This window comes from Perca flavescens, chromosome 18 (genome assembly GCF_004354835.1).
Source record: "Perca flavescens isolate YP-PL-M2 chromosome 18, PFLA_1.0, whole genome shotgun sequence".
In the NCBI taxonomy this organism is placed as follows: domain Eukaryota; kingdom Metazoa; phylum Chordata; class Actinopteri; order Perciformes; family Percidae; genus Perca; species Perca flavescens.
Window position 1 is genome coordinate 3,382,045 of NC_041348.1, and position 21,782 is coordinate 3,403,826.

The window sequence follows — 21,782 nt, forward strand, 5'->3', positions numbered from 1 at the left end:
GAAATTTAATCGGGAACTCATTTTTCCGATTATTCCGACACCACATGAGTGCAACACAAATGCTCTCTCTCGCAATGTTAACGAAAGTTTTTAAAATGAATTGTGTTTAATTGTGTATTTGCCCAATGATTTGGATCCACTCCAAAATGTAATGGGTTTCTCCTTGGCCCATGCTACACCCTTCCACCAAGTTTCATTAAAAACCAGGCCAGCTGCTTTCCCGAAATGTCTTGACAGACAGACAAACCAACAGACGTAATTATGGAGGTAATTAGGTAATTTCTTCGTAGTCTAACTGGTGCCACATTTTCATTTTTGTGACAGACCAATTCAGTACAAGTTGGCAGAGCACTGTAGTGCAAAGCATACTGCACTGAAAATAAAGAAAGGTGATGATTTGTTCGGTCACAACTAATGCCAGCCCCCTACCAACAACCATAACCTGATAATGTAATCCTACACAACTACCAACTGTTCCACATACAGTATGTGGGGCATGCTTCTAGCCACAGAATTATTAGAAATCAGTAACCATGCCATGTGCACCCCTACGGTGCAATTTGACTGTGCTTTGCACCGTGAGCAACTCATTTAAGATAAAAGAAAACTCAAAGAATTGTTAAGACCAATAAATATAGGACCAAAATCATCATTCTTCCTCCTCAAAATGACATGATCAGGGATTCCAAGAAGATTTGTGTCCACAAGCTATAGTGACTAGCAGTTGAGCACACAGGATGGTCGGCCAGAACTTTCTCAAGCAGAAGCAGAGTATTTCCAAAAGCAATTTCAAAGAATCCCAACGATTGGCAAAGTCTCATTTTGTGGGAACCATATTTTACTCGGTGTCAGCAAACTTACCAGCCGCAGACAAAACTGACCAGAAATTAGCCGGTGGGTTGTCAATGCAGTCCAAAAGCAAGCTTTTTTTTTATTGTTTTCCCTCTGTATCCCCTTCTTTGCCTATGGGCGCCTGCTGAACTGTGCCAACTGGACAAGAACACAGATCTAAAGAGCATTGATTTGCGTGTTGTCTCTACTTTGTCCACGGGTATCCATGTGATGTAAAACTGTACAAAATCCATCAGGAAATTAGTTTCTTTTTCAATAAAATCAAAAGAGACAACATATAGTAATATGATCTGTTAAAATAGCTCATGAAATGTTTTCAACTTGATTCTTTTTTGGACGAAAAAGGAAAAACTAAGTGACTGAGGTGCTGGAAATCAGAGGCTAAGTGTTGGGAGCCCCTGAGACTCGGTGGTGAGTTACATATTCCAAGTGTCCAGCATTACTCAACATTGGCTCACGTCGGTTCCTGTGGGGGCGAGCCCTTGCAACCATTCAACAATAATGGGCTGACAGAGAGACCAACTTCTGATCACCTCTACGACAGTTTACGCTCATTATGCACGGCACACACAGTTTTGTCCATGATGTTATTTATGGTAACCCTCTGCATCAATCTTTTGTTTTTGTCCATTTGCTAATCCAAAGTGAAGGTGACACTGTTCATCTACGCTGCCCAGAAGAACTAAAGTCTGCCAATTCATTAACTATCCGCCCCTTTTAATCAGATCCATGACGGTCAATGCCAAACATGATTGACAATGATATTACATCAAGCTGAGATGGTTGAGAGAGGAAGTGATAAACACAATGCCCTCTAAAGTAGATTGGGTTGCTTGCTTGGCCGTGGCTTGGTAGCGTTGCATTTCCCCCTATGCATTTCCTGGTTCTCCTTCTCCATAAACATAAAATCAAGGAGAGGGTTAACTTTTCCTGCTACAGATTTCCCACCTTGGTCAGAAAGCACAGGGGAGACACTTTGTTTCTCCCACTATGCCTCTAGAGTCGCTACTCGCTGCGAAGCTAATCACCGCCACTCTCTTTACAGAGAGCCAACAATTCCAAAGAGCAAGCATTTGTAATAAGCTCTTATGTACACACTGCAACCTAAATACAATTATTGTTGTATGTAGATAGAGCCAAGTAGCACTGAACGCAATTTTAACATTTATAGTCACAGTGAAACACAACTAAGAGTCGACTCGACAGCCATGCCAGCAGCTCTGTGAGGCTTTACTCTGCTTTGAGGTAATGCTAATGTTAGAACGCTAACATGCTCACAAACACAATGCTAACATGCTGATTCAAAACACGCATGTTTACCATTTTCATCTTCTTAAGCATTTGGTGCGACAAAGGGGAGAAAAAAAACCCCTTCTTTTTAACAGGCAGAAACCTCAGACAGAACCTTGCTCTTGGTGGGCGACCATCTGCCTCGACCTGTTGGATTTCCTAATCCTTTATTATCAAATAGTTAAATAAGCTCTTATGTACACACTGCAACCTAAATACAATTATTGTTGTATGTAGATAGAGCCAAGTAGCACTGAACGCAATTTTAACATTTATAGTCACAGTGAAACACAACTAAGAGTCGACTCGACAGCCATGCCAGCAGCTCTGTGAGGCTGTACTCTGCTTTGAGCTAATGCTAATGTTAGAACGCTAACATGCTCACAAACACAATGCTAACATGCTGATTCAAAACACGTATGTTTACCATGTTCATCTTCTTAAGCACTTTAGCCAACTTTTGCTAATTAGCACTAAACACAAAGCACAGTTTTAGGAGTACATATCCTATTTGTACTATTGTAAAAGTTTGGTATCATTTTGGGCATTATTAGTGGGTTAACTTACGAAATACACAGTTGGATCCATAAGCGCCTGCACTAAGCTATTCAGCTGATAACGCTAACTCTCCCAATGTTAGACCCAGGTGAAAAAAGCTTCTGGGGGGGTTGTTTGGCTCGAGGTCATGGTGCAAAGGACCCTAGGGTGAAATTACTCCGAACCATCACTTTAAATATAACTGCAAATGTTGCAATTGTAAGGATCATTATGATTCATGATAAAGTCATAGGCATCATAAACAAACAGAAAATGTGGTCACCTTTAAAACTTAGAATCTGTCCATATGTTCCAAAATATAACAATTAGCACCTTTCAAAAAGGTTCCATGCAGGGTCCAAAATTAGCACCATCTACTAGCCAAATGCTGGTAAAATATGCAAGTGGCTGGTAGATTTGCTTCACTCACCAGCCCAAATACAATGGTAATCTAGTGAGTGGCTGGAAAAATTGGAACATTTATGCTGGTGGACAAAAAAGATCATTTTCGACCCTTGAGTCTGTGTGATTGGCCATGCTTACTACCTGTTCCCAGCATTCCTACTAATAATATCAAAATGTTCAAAAGTTATTCCTAATCCTTCCCAGATTTTAATGTGCATCCCAGGTGCCAGCGTTGTAGTCGAGTCAAATCCGAGTTAAGTCTTGAGTCCCTAGTGTTCGAGTCTGAGTCCAAGTCCCCAAAGAAGAGTCCGAGTCATGAGTCCAGATAATAGCAACGAGTCGGACTCAAGTCCAATTCAAGGACTCTTGTACTCCATCACTGCCTATTACACATAAAAGTAGTCAGAAACTATATCTAACTTCCGAGTCCTATTTCATGAATGCTCAAGTCCAAGTCATCAGCGCGTGAGTCCAAGTTGAGTCATAAGTCCAGAGAATCTTAGCGACTCAAGTACGAGTCCAGGACTCATGTATTCCATCACTGCCAGGTGCCTAGTGCGTCTACTGCCAAATAAATACCCAAAGTGTGCCACTTGATTAGCACCCTGAGAGTAACAGCACAGGCAGTGTTGTGCCTGAACGCGTTCATTGAACAATAAATAGTTCATGAACTCGTTCATATTTTGGGCGAACAAAAAAAAACAAAAAGAAGCATGGAGGCGATGAAGCAGCAAGGAGGCGTCGTATGATCATTTATACGAGTTTTATGACAAGGTCGGTGAGGATGGGAAAAATTTTACATTTCTGTGCAAACTTTTCCCACCGGCCTTTAAAAAGAAAATCCGAAAAAAATAACTATGAACTAGTTCATTTTTGGAACTGTGAACTGAACTTTGAACTAATTCATGTAGAAAGTGAATATATAAACTTCATACCTGGTGATAGCAACATCAGGCCTCTATGTTGCCTCAACAAGCTGTCCATTTATTAAAACCTTAAGGTCCGTTTTGCATACAGGCCTCAGTGAGGAAGAATAAGGTTGATTCAGGGGTAACTGAGCCCCTGACTTGGAGCTGTATGAGCCAAATATGATTCGACAAGGCCCCGAGCTCCAGGGTCAGGCAAATAACATGTGTCCCTATAGGAGGGAAGGCCTTGTTGCTCCCTCGGCCAGTCAGAATTCCCCAGTTTGTGCAACAAATCCTAATGAGGCTTTTCTCTGCGGGGGGAAGCAGGGCCTGTCTGTGGGGATTCGTCTGAAGAGCTAAACAACCGAGGAAAGATTCAGTGGAGCAACCCACTCGCTTACACCCTCGCTCTCTGTCTCACACACACACAAACCAAGAGTGATGAGGTGAGGGAATCCAAACGATGTTCTGCAGGCCGAAGGCATGGCAAGGGATTAAAAATGTGTCCACCGAGAAAATCAAGGCATAAAATATTAACCAGAAAATGCAGGCTGATATGTGAGTGATAGCCCATGACAAAATATATATTTGGTTAAGCTACTGGCAGTAGGTTAGGAAAGCACAAGTCGACTCAAAAAGTCAGGCAGCACACAACGTAAGCCTGCGGTTTGGCTGGTTAAGATTTATGCGCAGTTCAAATAACTTGAGTTTTACTGCTGTGAAAACACACACGCTAAGCATTGCAATGGAGAAAAAAATACAATCAGTCGAGGGTCATTCAAATAAAAAAAATCTGATTTGGAATAATATAATTTCAAAAAGACAAAAAGAAATTGGACATAAATGTCTTAACCAAATATGGAAGTTTCCATCTGTGGTTGATATTCTTACACACTCAATACAGACCAATAGAACTGAAAAGAGATGGCAGGACGGAAAAGGGTCGATGTTCAAAGACATTCCCATGTTTCTGATCGGTCTTTGGGGTCAGTCTACCTGAACCACATTTATTCATTTTCCCCTTTTTGTGCCTCTTCCTTTTCCTCAGGAAAGCTGTGAAGGTAATGCTTTGTAGCAAAGCTTAGTTTAAAAGTCAGATTGCCATATATTACAATGACACTGACAACTCTATTGACCACAGTCCACTTTTTTTCAGGGGGGGGGGGTTAGGATAAAAGAGTGGCACTAATACGCAACACCTGTTCCTGTTTTGGCATCCGTCAGTATATCAAATATACTAACAGTGACAGCTGTGGTGCAGGCAGTGATATGGTAAGGCTCTGGGCCCTGCGTGATGTAAAAAGACAGAGACAGGGGTTGTTTCCAACACAGGGCTCTCTCCAGGTCAAAGAGCTGAAAGCAGAGTGTAGTGGCCAGAGCCTGTAATATCTCACATATGCTTTTTGAGGAGCACCAGGCGCTATCAATGTCTTTAATCTAAAGCCCGGGAACCAAAAGGAAAAGGGCCTATCGGGCAACCTGCTTTTAATTACAAAGCCCATAGAGACACTGAGATAGGAGATGATGTGATGGATGGCATGCCATGATAGGATCCATGCCTCGGTCTGCTGAGGCTCAAGTTTGCCTGGTGGGATCATCTACATGCCAGAGACACACCCAAGACTTAAGTCTAGCTGCAATCAAAGAAGGGGTGTAATCAAGGAGGTATTAAAAGGATCTGGGTTGAGCATAACGTATTTGCCTGTATACGTTTTCATACCTGGGTGGCATTTTACCTGATTTACAAAAATCTCTGGAGGGAAAGGAAGACGCACAACCCAAATAAGACAAGACAAGAGTCTACATGCCAGCATTTCTGTAGACTGAGAGACTCTACTTGGGCACAGTGGTGCTTTGAGTTGAATGCTAACCTTGGCAAGCTAACATGCTCACAATGACAAAGCCAACTAGGGCTGGGTTTCGCCAATGATTTCCCGAATCGATTCGATTTCGATGCACAAGGTCCCCGATTCGATTACATTTTCGATTTGATATCAATTAGGTTAGGGACATTTCAGTAACAATACCAATTTTGCTTGGATATGAAAGAGATTATCAGAGAACCTATGCTTTAAAATTTGTAAAAGCAAGAAGCAACCCTTGGAAATTGAACATAGTGGCCAAACAGTCGAATGGCAACTCCCGGCCCGTCACGTGATGCCCTTCTACGTCCATGATGAAAAGGCATATAAAAAGTCAATAATCAATATCAGATCCCTCAAACAAAGATCGATTTTCATTGGAGCATTGATTATTTTAACCCAGCCCTAATGCTAACATGCTGATGTTAAGCAGGTATAATGTTTACCATGTTCACCGCCTTAGTTTAGCGTGTTAGCTTGCAAACATTTGCTAATTAACACTTAACACAAAGTACAGCTGAGGCTGATGGGGATGTCAAAAGTTTTTGTATTAAGTCATCGACCAAAATATTGGACAAAGTGAAATTAAGATGGAAAGTTCAGGGATCACCAAATTTCTTCCAATTCATCCGGATTGGGACATGAATGTGCACCAAATTTCATGGCAATCCATCATCCAAAACTTATGCCAACACTAATGGCAGTGCTCGAGGAAAAGTCAGGGGATCACCAAAGTCTTTGTTCAGGAATCACAGATGTCTGCTCCGAAAAATTTGTGTCAATCCATCTGGTAGTGTTAACATAATTGACCTGCTGGTGGTGCTAGAAGAGGAGGCAAGGGATTACTTAACACTTAAGGAATCATCCACGAGCACCCTAGATACCTGTACCAAATATAATATACTGTATCAAATACAGACATTTTGACTAATGTGCAATATCCTTATAAGTAAATTAATAAAATGAAATAATCGTCAAGGCATTTCATTAAAATGCCAAAAAATGGCAGTAGAGGGAAAGTAAAAAAAAAAAATCACCAAAGTCTGTAGGATTCGTCCTCTGGGGGGCCATAAATGTCTGTACAAAATTTCATGTCAACTTACAGTAGGTTTTATTTTTATTTTTTTCTTTGATATTTGAGTCTGGACCAAAGTGGCAGACCAATTGACAGAATGACCATGAGCCATGCTAGTATGGCTGAAAAGTTAGTTTAAATGGATGAATTAGGACCGAAAAAAAGAAATTGGATGGTATAGCAGCTGGAGCCTGCATGCTGAATTTCCTCTAAATTACACTGCATGCATGCATGCATGCATGCATGTGCGACGTGTGTGTGTGTGTGTGTGTGTGTGTGTGTGTGTGTGTGTGTGTGTGTGTGTGTGTGTGTGTGTGTGTGTGTGTGTGTGTGTGTGTGTGTGTTTGTAATGGAGGAAGTCAGTAGATAAATCTAGCATCAGGAGTCAAAACAACTTTAGGAAGTCATCCGGTGATTCAGACACTTAGCTTGAAAAGACAATGTGAAACTCACTTATACGCCACATTTCTTCTCTTACTCATTCTTTTATTTGTCCTCTCCAGCTCCTGGGTTTGAAGAAAGTTGACATACAAGGACACACACAAGCTGCAGCTATTTATAAGATGGGCCTTGCAACACTACTCTTTTCCCCTTCCTTTTTTTTTTTTTTAATTACCAAATTTGGCATCTCCATCAGCACTCTGCTTGTTTAGCCTTCATTTGATAACTGGAAGATTTCATTTAAAACAGGACGAGCTGTGCTGAATTCAAATTGAAATGGCATAACATTTGGAGTTATGCTATGCTATTTCTCATGAAATTAATTTTCAGTTTCGTGGTTGTTAAACTGGATGTATCGTATCATAACTTTAATCATTTACAGGTTGCATTTGTATCTAAAGTGAACAGTTCTAGCATCTAAAACTACAGTCAAATGCAGTCCAAGGTCAGGTGCTGAGTCACAAGCTATCAGTCTTGTATAAAGTACTTGAAAGCAGTACTTGAGTAAAAGTATCTTACCAGAAAATGACTGTGGTAGATCTTATGGTCACCTTTTAGAATATGAACTTTATTGTGGCTTCCTTATAGTGAAGAATAATATTCATTCCACACCTTCTTAAACAACTAATGACATCAACAAAGAGAAAAACTGTATGAAAATATTTCTTGCAAGTAAGGAGTAAAGAAAAAGGGGAAATGTATCGGAGTCAATGTATACATGTTATTTAGGAAATGTAGTGGAGTAAAAGTGAAAGTTTCTCGGAATATAAATAACTAAGTAAAGTACTGATACTTGAAAATTCTACTTAAGCACAGTAACAAAGTATTTGTACTTATATTACAACACTGCAAGTTATAAACTGTATGTAAGTTTCAGAGTTAAATGTGAGTTCAGCATTAATTTAGCAAGTTTCTTGGTACAACGTCACTATGCAGCAATCTTCATTTAATCACACATGAGGTGAGAGTGAAAGGAAGCAGGCAGCTGTTAGAGAAAAAGAACAGCGTAAAAAAACAAAAAAAGCAGACAGACAGAGTTAGGGACTAGCTGGTGAACATCGTGGAGCATTTAGCAGTTAAAGAGCCAAATATATTTAGATCAAAAACAAAGCTAAGAGACAGTGAACATTGGACCTACATTTGCCACTTGGCCATTAACACAAATTTAAATGCGAAACAAATTTGCCATATCAACTTAAGAGGAGATGATGTGTCAATGTTGTAGAGCTGCAAAGAATAATTGATTAAACAGATTATTTATTAACTATTTTGATTTCCAGCTTTTTAAGTGTGAATATTTTTTGTTTATTCACTCCTCTGTGACAATCGAACTGACTCTCTTTGAGTAGTGGACAAAACAAGACGTTTGAGGACGTCACCTTAGGCTTTGGGAAAACATTGATCGACAGTGGTAACCATTTTCTGACATTTTACAGACCTAACAAACTAATCGATTGATTAAGAAAGTAATCGACAGGAAACAATTAGTTGCAGCCCTACAACGTTGTGTTCACAACTTGTTCCCACTGCCCCCATGCGCCCAGCAAAATCAGTTGTTGCAGGTTGAACTTGACTTAAAGTGCTCATATTATGTTCATTTTCAGGTTCATAACTGTATTTAGAGGTTATATCAGAATAGCTTTACATAGTTTCATTTTCAAAAAACACCATATTTGATGCAGCTCCTCTTTTCACCCTGTGTGTTGAGCCAAATAATTTCTAATAAGGGAAGAAGTTTCACTCTCTCGTTACTTCCGGCTTCTGAACTGGTTGCAGTTCCACCAGAGTTCCATATAGGGGCGCTCACAGGCCAGTGCAGAATGAATGGGACTCTATGGAGCTACACCCCTCAGAATCCACTTTTCTCAGGATATATGTTTTTGTCTAGTAATTTGAATGTTGCATTCAAAAGGGGAGGCTAAGAAAATACACACCGCTGGGTGTTAAGATGTTTTTTAAAGTGGCTTATGGTTCTAAAAAATATTCACGCTGACATTCTGGTTCGGCTTCGGATGCCGTCAAGTGGGATCTCCGATCGTAATGAGTCCTTCACTGACCAATCAGCATTCATTAGCAGAATGCTAGCGCGTTATGGGCAACAACGACTCAACCTGTAAGAAATCGAAAGGACATAAGCACTCGTTCTTTCGACCAATAATCCATGTTGAACTTGCAAAAACTACAATCAAATCTGAGATTTCTCAACCACAACCATGTGAAAGAGACAAATTTTGCCATCTAGCTCCATAGAGTCCCATTCATTTTGCACTGGACCGCGATTGCCCCCAGTGGAACTCTTGTGGAACTGCAACCAAATTCGGTACAATGGGGCCGAATAGGGAGTGGAAAGGCTTTCCGTAGACCGGCTTTGGTTGAGCCCTCTGTTTTAGCTACAGAGTGAGGCATCTCACTTCTGTTCCATCTTTGTTGGGAGTCGCACATGCGTAGTACCTAGGTAAGGGCTACTAGCCAGTCAGAAGCAGAGTATGAGGGCGTGCCACGCTAGCAGCTAGGCGAGCATTATAACGTGTGTTACAAAGTGACCCACGTTGGTCTCTGAAGTAAAGGCTGGACTACAATAGAGCTGTTTGGAGCAGTTTGTGAACAGGGTTTTCTGTTGGAGATGGTAAGTCCCTTTGGGGTGGACTTTGGGCTTTTTCAATTTGTAAACCTATAACATGCACAAAAAAAGATATATAACCCAATAAAGGTAAGGGAAAAAGCCAAATGGCATAATATGAGCACTTTAAACACCAAAAAAGGTTGATAGCCTATTTCCGAAGGCTCTTCTCGCGGTGTAGTTAGACTGTTCTTCAGTGAAAAAAGACAAAATTTTTGAAATTTGAGTCCCAGGTTAGATCTCATCCCCACTGAAAGCCAAATATTTATCTCAGACTCCTCTAAATCCATGTCCCCGACAGGCCAGATAGGGAAAGGCTTTGTCTCCTGGGAGCCGGGAGAACATCTCTCTCTCAGAAATCTTCAATGGGTCGGGAAAGCTGGCCTGTCAGCACCAAAAAGACACAAATCCATACTGTGTAGCAGTCTGAAGTCTCTACAAAGACAGACAGAGATTAGGCATGCTGGTGTCACGGGGGTCCACGAGATCCGCCAGTGTCTCCATCCTTCAGCTCGACATCAAAGAACCCAGTGCAACAGTTTGAATTATAGACAGCAAGTGTGCAGTCATGCCTCCGGTGGCAACCGACTCCCGGCCCAGATTAACCCCTGGTGCCACCCCGAGGAGAAGAAGCACAGGATACAGGCTCGTAGCATGGCTGGATAAATTACAAGAGCAACAACTGCACATCAGCAACAGGACAAAAAGTCCCTTGGGTCAGCAGGCAGGGTTTCCCCTGCCATCAGAAAGTTTAGGTGCAGCACCCGAGCTGTTGTGGGCAGCACCTAAGCCTAATAAACGTAACTAGACTTTTCTCAGATGTAAGGACTGTAGTTGGACTTCTTCAGCAAGTTTTGTCTTTGGTTTTTTTGAGTGTGATTTATAGGGATAGACTGATTATCGCCCCCTGGCCGATTATCGGGGCGTTTTTTTTTGCGTTTTATTTGCCTGATAACCGATCAAGTTAATGAATTAAAAAATGTGCTTCTTTGGCTCGGCTAGAGCTCTGTGTCTGTCCCTCTGCTTCGCTTTCACTCACCACTGAGTCTGACTTAATGTCCCGCCCACAACACTATATGACTATCTTTTACTGTGTTATGTTGAAAATCCCAATGTATTTAATAATCTCCTAGAGCATTTAAATGAAGTTTTGTGTTTGAGTTTGTAACACTCCAAAATCTTAATTTCGATTTAAAGATTTTCATTTCCCTGTAAATGCGTAGCGGTTCCCAATATCAGTTATCAATTTCGAGGTCCAGTCTGTAACGTGTTTAGTTGTTCATTATCAAAATCTGTGTTTCCCATTCACAAACTTGTCCTTTTTCATGAATATTGACCACCACCATCAATTCCAAGTATTCCTTTTGGCTTGAAATTTTACATTTGCATTCGCATGAACTGGGGTAGATGCCGGTAAGGGACATACAGGACATACTGCTCCGCCTTTCGCGTTTTTGCTTTCACATGATAAACTCACAGGTGCTGCTAATGCTGCTAATGGGTATCGTAGCTTCCCGGCCCCGGAAACATGGAGGACCACACGTATTAAAATCCAAATTTGAGGAACAGGATTCTTCTTCTTCACCCAGAAAAAGAAAAAGGATATTGAAAAGAGCAAGAGACCGGCTTTTTGAAGCGTGAAGGCTACCGTAGCTGTAATACGTACTTTGAACTGTGTGGCGCAAGAGAGTTGATTGTGATATATGATCTCAACGCTAAATGGGAGAAATTCCTACACATTGGACCTTTACCTACTAATAATCTGTATTGGCTTTGAAAACCCAATATTGGTCGATCAGTAGTTATTTACTATCTGCTCTAGCTTTTCCAACATTTTAGACAGAGATATGGTTATAATAATGGTCTAAAGCCATGTGAAAAAGGAGACACAAAACTACCACAAAAGGGACACAAACCAAATACAAAGAGACGCAAAAACCCTGAGACACATAATCTATGGGGAAATTGTATTTTTTAATTGAAAAACGTAGCATTTTCATTCGCCAAATATGCACAAAAGTCTTCCACAAAGCTAGGGAAAACACTGAGCAGGTCATTTGAGTTTTCCAGTTTGAGGCAATATATAGTGAAAGTCACGGTAGGTTTAGCCTTTGCCAATCACTGGTAGGACTATTATTTTAGACTAAATGTGTTTCACAGTATCTTTCCACCTGTCTCCCCATTTTTCTCTTGTCTGTCTGTCTTCTTAATAGTAAAGTAAGATATGACTTACTACTGTAGGGTTGCACCTTTGTCATTTTTCATCCTTGACTATCAAGATCTGATGTCCAAAGGGGAGTACAAATGCAGGTACAAGCAGGTTAAGCTTTTCAGACAGCTCTACCAAATATTACCTCTTTCTCCAACTCACTTTTCAGATTGTCCGTGCATTACCTCGCTTTTCTTTGCTCATGGAATATTTCCCTCGACTAAAATGCCAACGGTTAAAATCGGGAACACTTACAGCAAATTATCAGCAGATGGGACAAAAGACGATTCAGACCAGGCCATTACAGCGCGGATGAAACATGGGATTCTTTTTCGGAGGAAAACGGAGATGAAGACTGGTGTCGTCAGCATAAGGTGAGGGTGGTAAATAGCGCAAAAAAAAAAACACAGAAACACTGATTACAGATGCTGACGCGGAACATAACTATTTAGTTTATTGTTATTGGCAAAATCCAAACAAAAAAGGGACAGCTTTTTTTCCAAAGACAATGATGTATTCTACTGACGGTAGCAAACAAGTCGAGGCTACGAGTGCAAATGCTTCCAACATCAATGCTAATTATAAACCTCTGGATTTTTTTTTTCAGCGTCATTTTTGGCTGAATGGCACAAAGATAGCATAAAGATTGATTTAGAAACAGAATGGCTGGCTTACAGAAAAGATAGCGCTATGGAAAAAGTTGCCCAGATAGAGATAGGCCAAAAATGAGATGGCAAGCAGCTGTTAAAGCCAGCTGTCCGGGCCAGTTGTTCATAAGGGCTGGGAGGCCAGGATGGAGGGATTCAGAGACATTTTAGAATGGCATGGGGGAATCAGGGGGGTGAGTATAGATATAATAAGCAGACAGAGACAGGGAGCGAGGAAAAGTGAAAAGAGTTCAAGGAAAAAGAATGTGTTCACTATGGCACACTCAGAGAAGCACATTTTTGGAGTGGGACAGATTTATCTGTAGAAATCAGTCGGCCAGACTTGGCTCTGTTCTAGATCACAGTTTCTCTTTAAATTGCAAAAAATGAACAGATAAGTACTCTGAGAACTGGCTCCAGTTATGCGGTGTAAAAAAAAAAAGCAAAGAATAACAGTAGAACCATAATACATAGACACTTACACAGTTTGACATATATGTAATAACGCTTCCATGATGGCTAAAAGACCAAACAAGTATAGCCTATTCAATATGAGGTTTCTGCCACACAATATCATCTGTTAGTGGTAAACTATTCTGTTGGTTTTATTTGATCTTTTTTACCATTACAATGTCTTATTGTTGGAATTTTTCATCTTGCTTAATCTTTTTTTATTGTTCTTTTCTTCCATATGTGTTTTCATTTTGTCCTGTGAAGCACTTTGGGCTGCACGTTTGCATGAAAGGTGCTATATAAATTAAGTTGAGTAAATTTATTCAACACGTAATAGACTTCTGCACATTTTTTGAGGCAAGAGCAGAGGTTTTTTTTAATCTTCATACGTTTCCTCTAGGAAACTGGTACAATGGAATAGACATGGTGTCTAAAAGCACAAGTGGCCCTACATACTTTACAGCGAATGTTATTATTTTAGTAATATTATGATGGTACACCGAAGCCTCACCATTCTACCTTTCTTACCTTTACTGGGCTCACATGGCTCACAGCATGGAAAAGGACCGGCTGCTATAGCATTACTATTAGTGTTAAGTTTTAAATGAAACATTAGAGCTTGCACAATAGCATCTAGATAGCTTATATGGGCACCGTGATATCATTTAGAAATTAATAAATTACGTAAAAAGCATTCAAACGCAAATGTGCCTCTACATTTTGGGATTGTGGCCAACTTGTGTTGATGAAGGCAATTATAAGTCTACGCACTTTTCCTATGCATCAAACATGAAATCCCAACAGGATGTCCCACAGCAAAGTCTCTGTACAGTGTGGGCTACTGGGCTGATGTTGGGGAATAGCCAGCATAAGACTGCCCCCTAGTGGCCTTATGGGAATCATACATGTAACTACAAGAGGATCATAAAGAGGCAAGACGGTCCAGCCTCAGGAAGTAGAGCACAAATGCACGGGACGATGAAAGAAATGTTTTGAAGAAAATCTAGGCACCTACAATTGATGCTTGGATCAAGAATATGGCGCAATGTATGTCCATGAATTGACTGTTATACGTTAGGGGTGAAAAAAAAAAGAATTGATCTTGTATAAATGCACATGATAATTTAACTTTTTAGTACTGAAATAATTCAGTCAAATTACTTTTTCAGTCCACTAGATCGTAAGATGAACAAACAGAGAAATGTATTTCTTTTTTTTTTTTTTTTTTTTTTTTTTTTTTTTAGATAAAACAGATGTTGACAAAGTTTTCTTTTGAGGACATAATGTGAAGCTGGAAAACGGGTAATAAATATGCAATATATTGAAGAATATTGCAATATAATTAAAATCGCTATAACATCGTATCGTGACATAAGTATCGTATCGTGGAGCCTCTGGTGATTCCCACCCCTAATATATTTATTGAGAGGCACATTGGGGGGTGTATGAGCAAATCTGGAGGCCATTTGACGGGTTTGTAAAAGAAGAAGACAAAAGGGGAGCTGCTATTGTGATACTGTCATATAATTTGCTTTTTTTTTTTGGTTTAGCGATTTTTATTATATTGCATATTTATTACCCATTTTCCAACTTCAAATGATGTCCCCAAAAAGCAAATGATTTAATTATTTCAGTACTAAAATCTTAAATTATCATGTGCAATTTATATAATAAAAGATCGATTCTTGGCACCCATGTATCGATACAGTATTGCCACGAAAAATACTGTGATACTTTGCTGTATCAATTTTCCCCCCCCATCCCTAGTTGGGACGGGGGAGGGGGTTGTTGAAAATTGCAATGAAAAATTTATAAAAACATTGTAAAAAAAAAACATAAAAAGAAACGATAAAATGAAGTGAAATCAGCGATGTGTAATTGTATGTGATAGATTGGGGTGTGGGTGTGAAAGATGTTGAACATGTTCCAGGTACTTACAGTTACAAGTTATCCGGATGAACTCTGTGTTTGCGTTTCCTTGTTTCTGACAGCAATGCCTCACATTGGTAGCCTCCAAGAAACTCTGATAAGAGAAAATGGCATTAACAAATCACTGAAAAAATAAAATATTGAGCAACATTTCCCAGCAAAACCTATATCTCTCCCACAAAACCTTAGATCAACAAAAAACTGGCATTTATCACTTTTGTTTTGATCCGCCTAGAAACAAGGCAGCAATACATTTCGCAATACAACTTTTTGGATAGGCTTGTATGATATTCCACACTTTAGGGATACTAAACGCTAACAAGTACACCGGGTCACTCGCTGTTGATGGAATGTGTGTGGACATGGGTTGGACGTCCCACTAGGGCTGCACTATATGAGGAAAATATCTAATTGTGATTATTTTGACTGATAATGCAACAGTCACATGAGCCACGATAATGGGGGAATGATCAATTTTGTATCATTCTCATTGAAAAATTATTAAATTTTTTTAAAAATGTGTATGATTATAGTGTAATTTTTGCGAGGATCTTTCTCTTTCTTTCAACTAACAGAAAATAATTTGGTGCGTCTTTTGCGATATGTCGCAGCCTTTCGTGATGTGTTTATTGCGGCAGTTGATATCGCGATGACCATAAAAAAAATATATATATATTGTGCAGCCTTTTAAGTGTCTACTAAAAAAAAATAAAAGCCAGCACTATAGGTTAACCAAGACTGTGAGGGTGAGTAGGGATCTCTTTATGGGTCAGACGAGGCAGAAGAAAGCAGCAGCGACAATCCTATCTAGGGATCGCCAAATTAATCGGCCCGGCCAGTTATCGGGGCCGACATTTGGCAATCTGCAGATTATCTGTATCTGTGTTTTATTTTACTGAAAACCATTAAAAGTTTATTATTAAAACGTGCGCTACTTTTGCTCCGCTACAGCTCTGTAAGCCGTCTGCAACATCTGTAAACATTTTAGTTCGTTTTTTTTTATTGATTTTTTTGTTCTATTGTGTATTATGCTCAAAGTTTCAGTTTTATTAAATAATTGCTTAAAGATTTAATCAAACTTTTGTGTTGGAGTTTGTAACATTCCAAAAATGTTAATTTTGACTATAAGATTTTTACTTTTAATGCATATCGGTTTTTGATTATCCGTTATCAGTTTCATTAACTACTAATAATCGGTATCAATATCGGCTCTGCAAAACCAGTATCGGTCGACCCATACTCCTAAACACTTCTAAAGTTCCAGCACTATTGCTGTGCTGAAGCCATATATTTTCCGTCAGTTCAACCCACTGACCCATCGTTCTTTATTGCCTTTTATTTTCCACTTTTGTGTCTTAAACAGTTATGCAGCTCAAGAGCTGCTGGTCACGTTCATAATATGTTGGGAAGCTATGAGAAGAGGATTAGTTTGCTAATGCTCATGAGCGAAACACTCACAAACTAATGACGCAGCGCTTAAGTAACCAGTCCATGTGCACAAGGCATTAAACATCTTTTTTACTTTTTCTAGAATTAGGCAATTCCTTCTCTTAATTAAAACCTGAAGCTAACTTGACTTGTTTACTACCATTGCACTTGAATGAGAGAGATTTGTTTGATGGTGCCGTACATTCTCGTGTTTTAAAGTGAGAGTAAAGGGTTCATTTTCACTTGACGAAAAGGTCATGGGACATATTTAAAGAGTTCACTGTCTAGGTCACACATACTGACTTCAATGTTTGCAATATAACACCTCTAGAAGCCAGGGTTTCCTCCAGAAAAGTAGTTTAGCCCGGTGGCAAGTGTCTTTTTTTTTTTTTTTTTTTTTTGACGAGGGCCCGGCGCGGGACAGTCGCAGACTGATGGCAGCATTAATGTAGAGCCAACTAGTTTCTGTGATAACAGAATCATCTAAGGAGTCACGGAATTGAGAATTTAAAAAAGCTATAAGACAGACTCCATAGGGTACAACATTAAGTCAGTGCTAAACGCTAACTGGAGATTTGAAAATATGATATTCCAAAAAGGAGCTGCCCACTGAAACTGTATTTTAAAAAACATCTAAAAATAGATTTAAAAAGAATTCCCAATGGATTAGGCCTGGTTGGGGGGGCTACCATATCTATACTTTATATAAGAAACTTTGAAAACAAAAAAAAATATTATTTAAGGCTGGTTTCAGGGATGTGACTAAGAAAAAGAAGACAAAAGAAAAACAAACAATGGAATGGGACAAGAAAAGTTGAATTAGTGAAAAATAAGAAGTCAAGGGTGATATTTTCTGTTAGAGACTGAGAAGCCAAAGAAGGAAAGCTGATTTAAATAGTATGGGTTTAATCCAGCTGTTGCATATCATGAAGCTATAAAGTGTTAAGAGTACCTGAACTGGACAGATAATTTAATTTGCATGCAGTTGTTTGACAATGAAATAGGACTTCCCTTTTCCTGCGAACACAAGCAAGCAGGTGTTCAAATAACTGAGTTTAGCAACTCTACTTTCTACTTTCGGTCGGCTAACATGTTCTCGACAATACAACCAAAACACAGCAGGAGAGCCCAGCACAGGAATGGTTTTTGCACGATAGTAGTTTAGCTAGTTCCATAAGACGCTTTAAGACATGTTTTCGCAAACTAATAACGCGCAAATGACACTAATAATAACACAGGTATGGCTATGCGAGACTAAATAACAATTAAATGAACATTACATGTTACTCTTTGTTAACGTAGCAACAACTAAAACACACGCTCGCATAAAACGTACTAAATTCAAAGTGCTGGTTGGGAGTTTTAAAACGTTAGCTTTAGGCTGGAACCTGTCCTTGTGTCAATTAAGATGACGTTATACCCTTAGCGTTAAAATGTCAAATCACAGCCATATCAGCCGAGCTAGCGTTAACCTTTATTGTTTATTACCAAAGCTCCATTTAGCGAAACCGCAGCATTCCGACACGTTGTCTCATCATCACCGAGTGCTCCAAACTCTGTATATTAAGCATTATTTTGCCACCAAAACAACCCCAACGCCGACGTTTGCTGGCTAGCTTTAAGTTCATGTGTTAGCTGAGTGACGCTGCTAGCCTCTGCCAGCTAACCTCGCTGACCAAAACAGCTGGCTAAACAACAGTGGTTTTCCTCTGGGGTTTCTTGCACAACCAAGCTGCATACTCACATGGGGCACCCACCGGGGGGGAGACGAAAGCAAAAACATACGCTGAGCACTAACAGGCCATAGGAAAAGTATTCCTGGTCCTCTAATTTAGTTTTTGCCGGATGCTGATGTATCAAGCACCAACCATTGGTGGGCAGCTGCGCACTGAGTTCTTGTTTGCACTCGAAAGCCATTAGGAGGTTTCTGGAAAAATGTAGGGAACTTCGAAGGGCACTAGGAGGAGGAAACGATCTTCTCGAAGTCTATACGTAGTGGTATACACAGTAGCTTATTTTTATATTATTGTAGTAGTTTTTCTCGTAATTGTATTAGAAGCCTATCCTCCTGTATTCTTCTTTTAAGGGGTCTAGTAAAAATAAGGACAAAGGGATACATTTGTGGCTAGATGTGATAACACAGTTCAATTGGCCTATAGAGCAGTCAAAACTAATTCATAAAGGCTATTGAAAAAAGCGGACTAAAAACTAGCGGATAACTTAATCAATATTCCATTTTTGACAGTTATAATTGTGAATAAATAAAACACCCTTAGTTCACTTTTTCAGTTTATATGTAAGCTTTTTGCCAAAAAGATTATTAGACCTATTAATTCTACATTATAGCCTACTAAAAAGATCCAAACGATGAATGATAGTTTTAAACAACTGCTTAAATCTGTATGAAAGGATCAATAGCAGAAGGTAAAACCATATATATATATATCTATATATACATATATATATATATATATATATATATATATATATATATATATATATATATATATATATATATATATATATATATATATATATATATATATATATATATATATATATACACACACACACACACACACACACACACACACTACCGGTCAAAAGTTTGGGGTCACTTAGTGACCAGTGATCAGTTTTAATATATATATATATATACATATATAATATTCCAGTTTTTTGTTTAAGTTTTAATTATCCCAGTAATGGCAGTATGATAAGGTCTTTACCACACACAAAACATGATCAGAATGGAGGAGGTGGATGGAGGTGGATGCCAAGAAGAAAAGCTAAAAGAGGAAAGAACCAGAGTACTCTCCGAAATTACAAGCCATTAAGATGGTCGTAGTTTCCCTCTGCTGTTCAGAAGTGCATTACATGACACAGTGCATCAGGGTCAACCCATAAATAGCCCTCCCTCTCACTTAATTAGATTTGCTCCAACAACTGATGCCTTGTTCAGATTGTGTTCCACATCTGTGTCCCAACTGTAACACTATCATAGAGATCGTCATATTGAATAGTAATAGTTTTACTGAAGTAATGAAAGAGAGATCATTTTGAAAAAGTATATACTAAAGGGATGTCTAATGCCTAAGGAAAACAGATGAATAAGTGTACAACAAGAACCTTACAACCTTCATAAATCATTTGTACAGTATACAGTACACAGAGCACATGTAAAAAATCCAATTAAATTGAAGGTTTTATATGTGACGTGTATTTGCAATACTCTTGCTCCAACTAAACTGAAACACATTGTTAGGTTTTTAACAGTTGGAAACTAGTTTTATTTTCTAGCATCAGTGCTAGCATTCCTTGACACTTATAAATGTGTTGTTTTTTCTACAGACAAAAATTAATTACTGTATTTTACCACTGGAACAACTGGTCAGATAACTGGAAATTATGAATAGTTCAGTTAGAGTTTGATTTTAGATGAGATGTTATCATGTTCTAACACGCACATATTTTCATACTACATCATACAACAGTGACGTTTCTCTAAATAAAGAATTTAAAGCACAACGTGATCATTGTGATCATTTGAAAAAAAAATGAGGAGAAAAGAACTCAGTAATTATAGTTTGAGGACCAAATTCAGTTTGTTTTAGAGCAAGAGCATCAAACTCAGATCCCTCCGAGGGCCATACATATAGTTCTTTGATATCATCAAAAAAGTCATATATGCAAAGAAAGTTGGAAAAAGTGACATAAACGTTGAAAAAAGCACCAGAAATGTCGGAAACAGGGTCCAAAATGATGAAAAAAAACGGCATAAATGTCGGCCAAAGCGACAACAAAAAAACTGTCGAAAAAAGTGCAAATTTTTTTGAAAAAAAGACCCCAAAAAGCGTTGAAAAACACCCCACATTTTTTTTTTCAAAACATTTTGTTTGTGAGGGGCAGGATTTGGCACACAGGCCTTAAGTTTGACACCCCTGCATTAGAGCACCGCAAACTGCCGGTAATGGTGCTCCATCAGGTCAGCGCTAGTTGGTGGTTCAGTTATCCCCAGAATAGTTGACTGTGAGCTGGGTACAGAACACCGCTGCTGCGGTCGTGGTGCACTCGGTCGTGGTGCCCACGGCTCTGTTCTGAATGTGAGAGATAGCCACGCCCCCTGATTTGCATATAAGAACTGGAACTAAATAGAGAGGGAAATAAATTAAAGTGGACTTATGAAAGAAAAGTACCATGGAATAATTAAAAGTAAAACCTTTTAATATATTTAACTAATTGATTCATTTTTATATGAATATTTACATGTATTAATTATTTATGTATTTATGGCCTCATTTATGTATTTCATGATGTTTTTCAAAGGCGTATTTTTTTATTTATTTATTTAATATTGAATGAAACGGAATTCCATATTTTGGTTCCTCAACGTTTTTTAATACCATTTTTGCCTGCTTTCTTCAGGACTCCTTTTGTTGTATCGCTTTTTATTATATTAAATCCTCAAGCTCACCACTGCCCTGTTTTACTACTGCATTTTTTGGTCCGCCATTTCCCTAATCGTAACATGTTTTAGATATTTCAAGGCTTTCACATCAATTTAACCTTATGTCTGCCCCGTATTTAAAGTGGATTCAACTGCTACAAATAAAAGATGAATTGATCGTGTGTCTCTCGGCTCAGTCCTGTGCAGACAGACCAAACAACACACAATGTCAAGTACAAACCAACTAATTTATTCTCCAAGAATTTGGACAAGTTTTAGTTGTCACATGGGGGCAGTATGACTACCACACTGTAAATAGCACAGATTCTGCCTATAGCACTCACACCTCATTTACCAAATTCTGCGGTGCTCCATTCTAAGTGGAAGCTACAGTATATTGCACGTGTCAAACTCAAGGCCCGCGGGCAGAACCCGGCCCCTCGCAGATTTTGATTCGGCCCACATATCAATTTAGGTACACAATACATTTTGAGGAGCATTGTTGTGCACAAAAAACCAAAAAGACGGGAAACTTGTTTTCAAACTCCAGATACACTCTTTGAGACCCAGACTTGAAACAGAACCAGAACGTTTTCATATTAAGGCTGTGAAACGGGTTATTATAAAAAAAAAAATAATTATCGTTTCGCTTGATTTGCTAAACTCTATGATGGCTAAG

The 21,782-nt window shown here is 39.0% G+C and overlaps 1 protein-coding gene across 1 annotated transcript in view; it reads right to left on the reverse strand.

Moving 5' to 3' along the window:
* Positions 1–18,546, reverse strand: part of disp1 (dispatched homolog 1 (Drosophila)) — a 134,261-nt gene extending 115,715 nt beyond the window's left edge. The window contains 2 exon segments of the mRNA XM_028605176.1: positions 15,238–15,322; positions 18,401–18,546. The gene's annotated coding sequence lies outside the window, so the exon portion shown is untranslated.
* Positions 18,547–21,782: the final 3,236 nt, after the last annotated feature.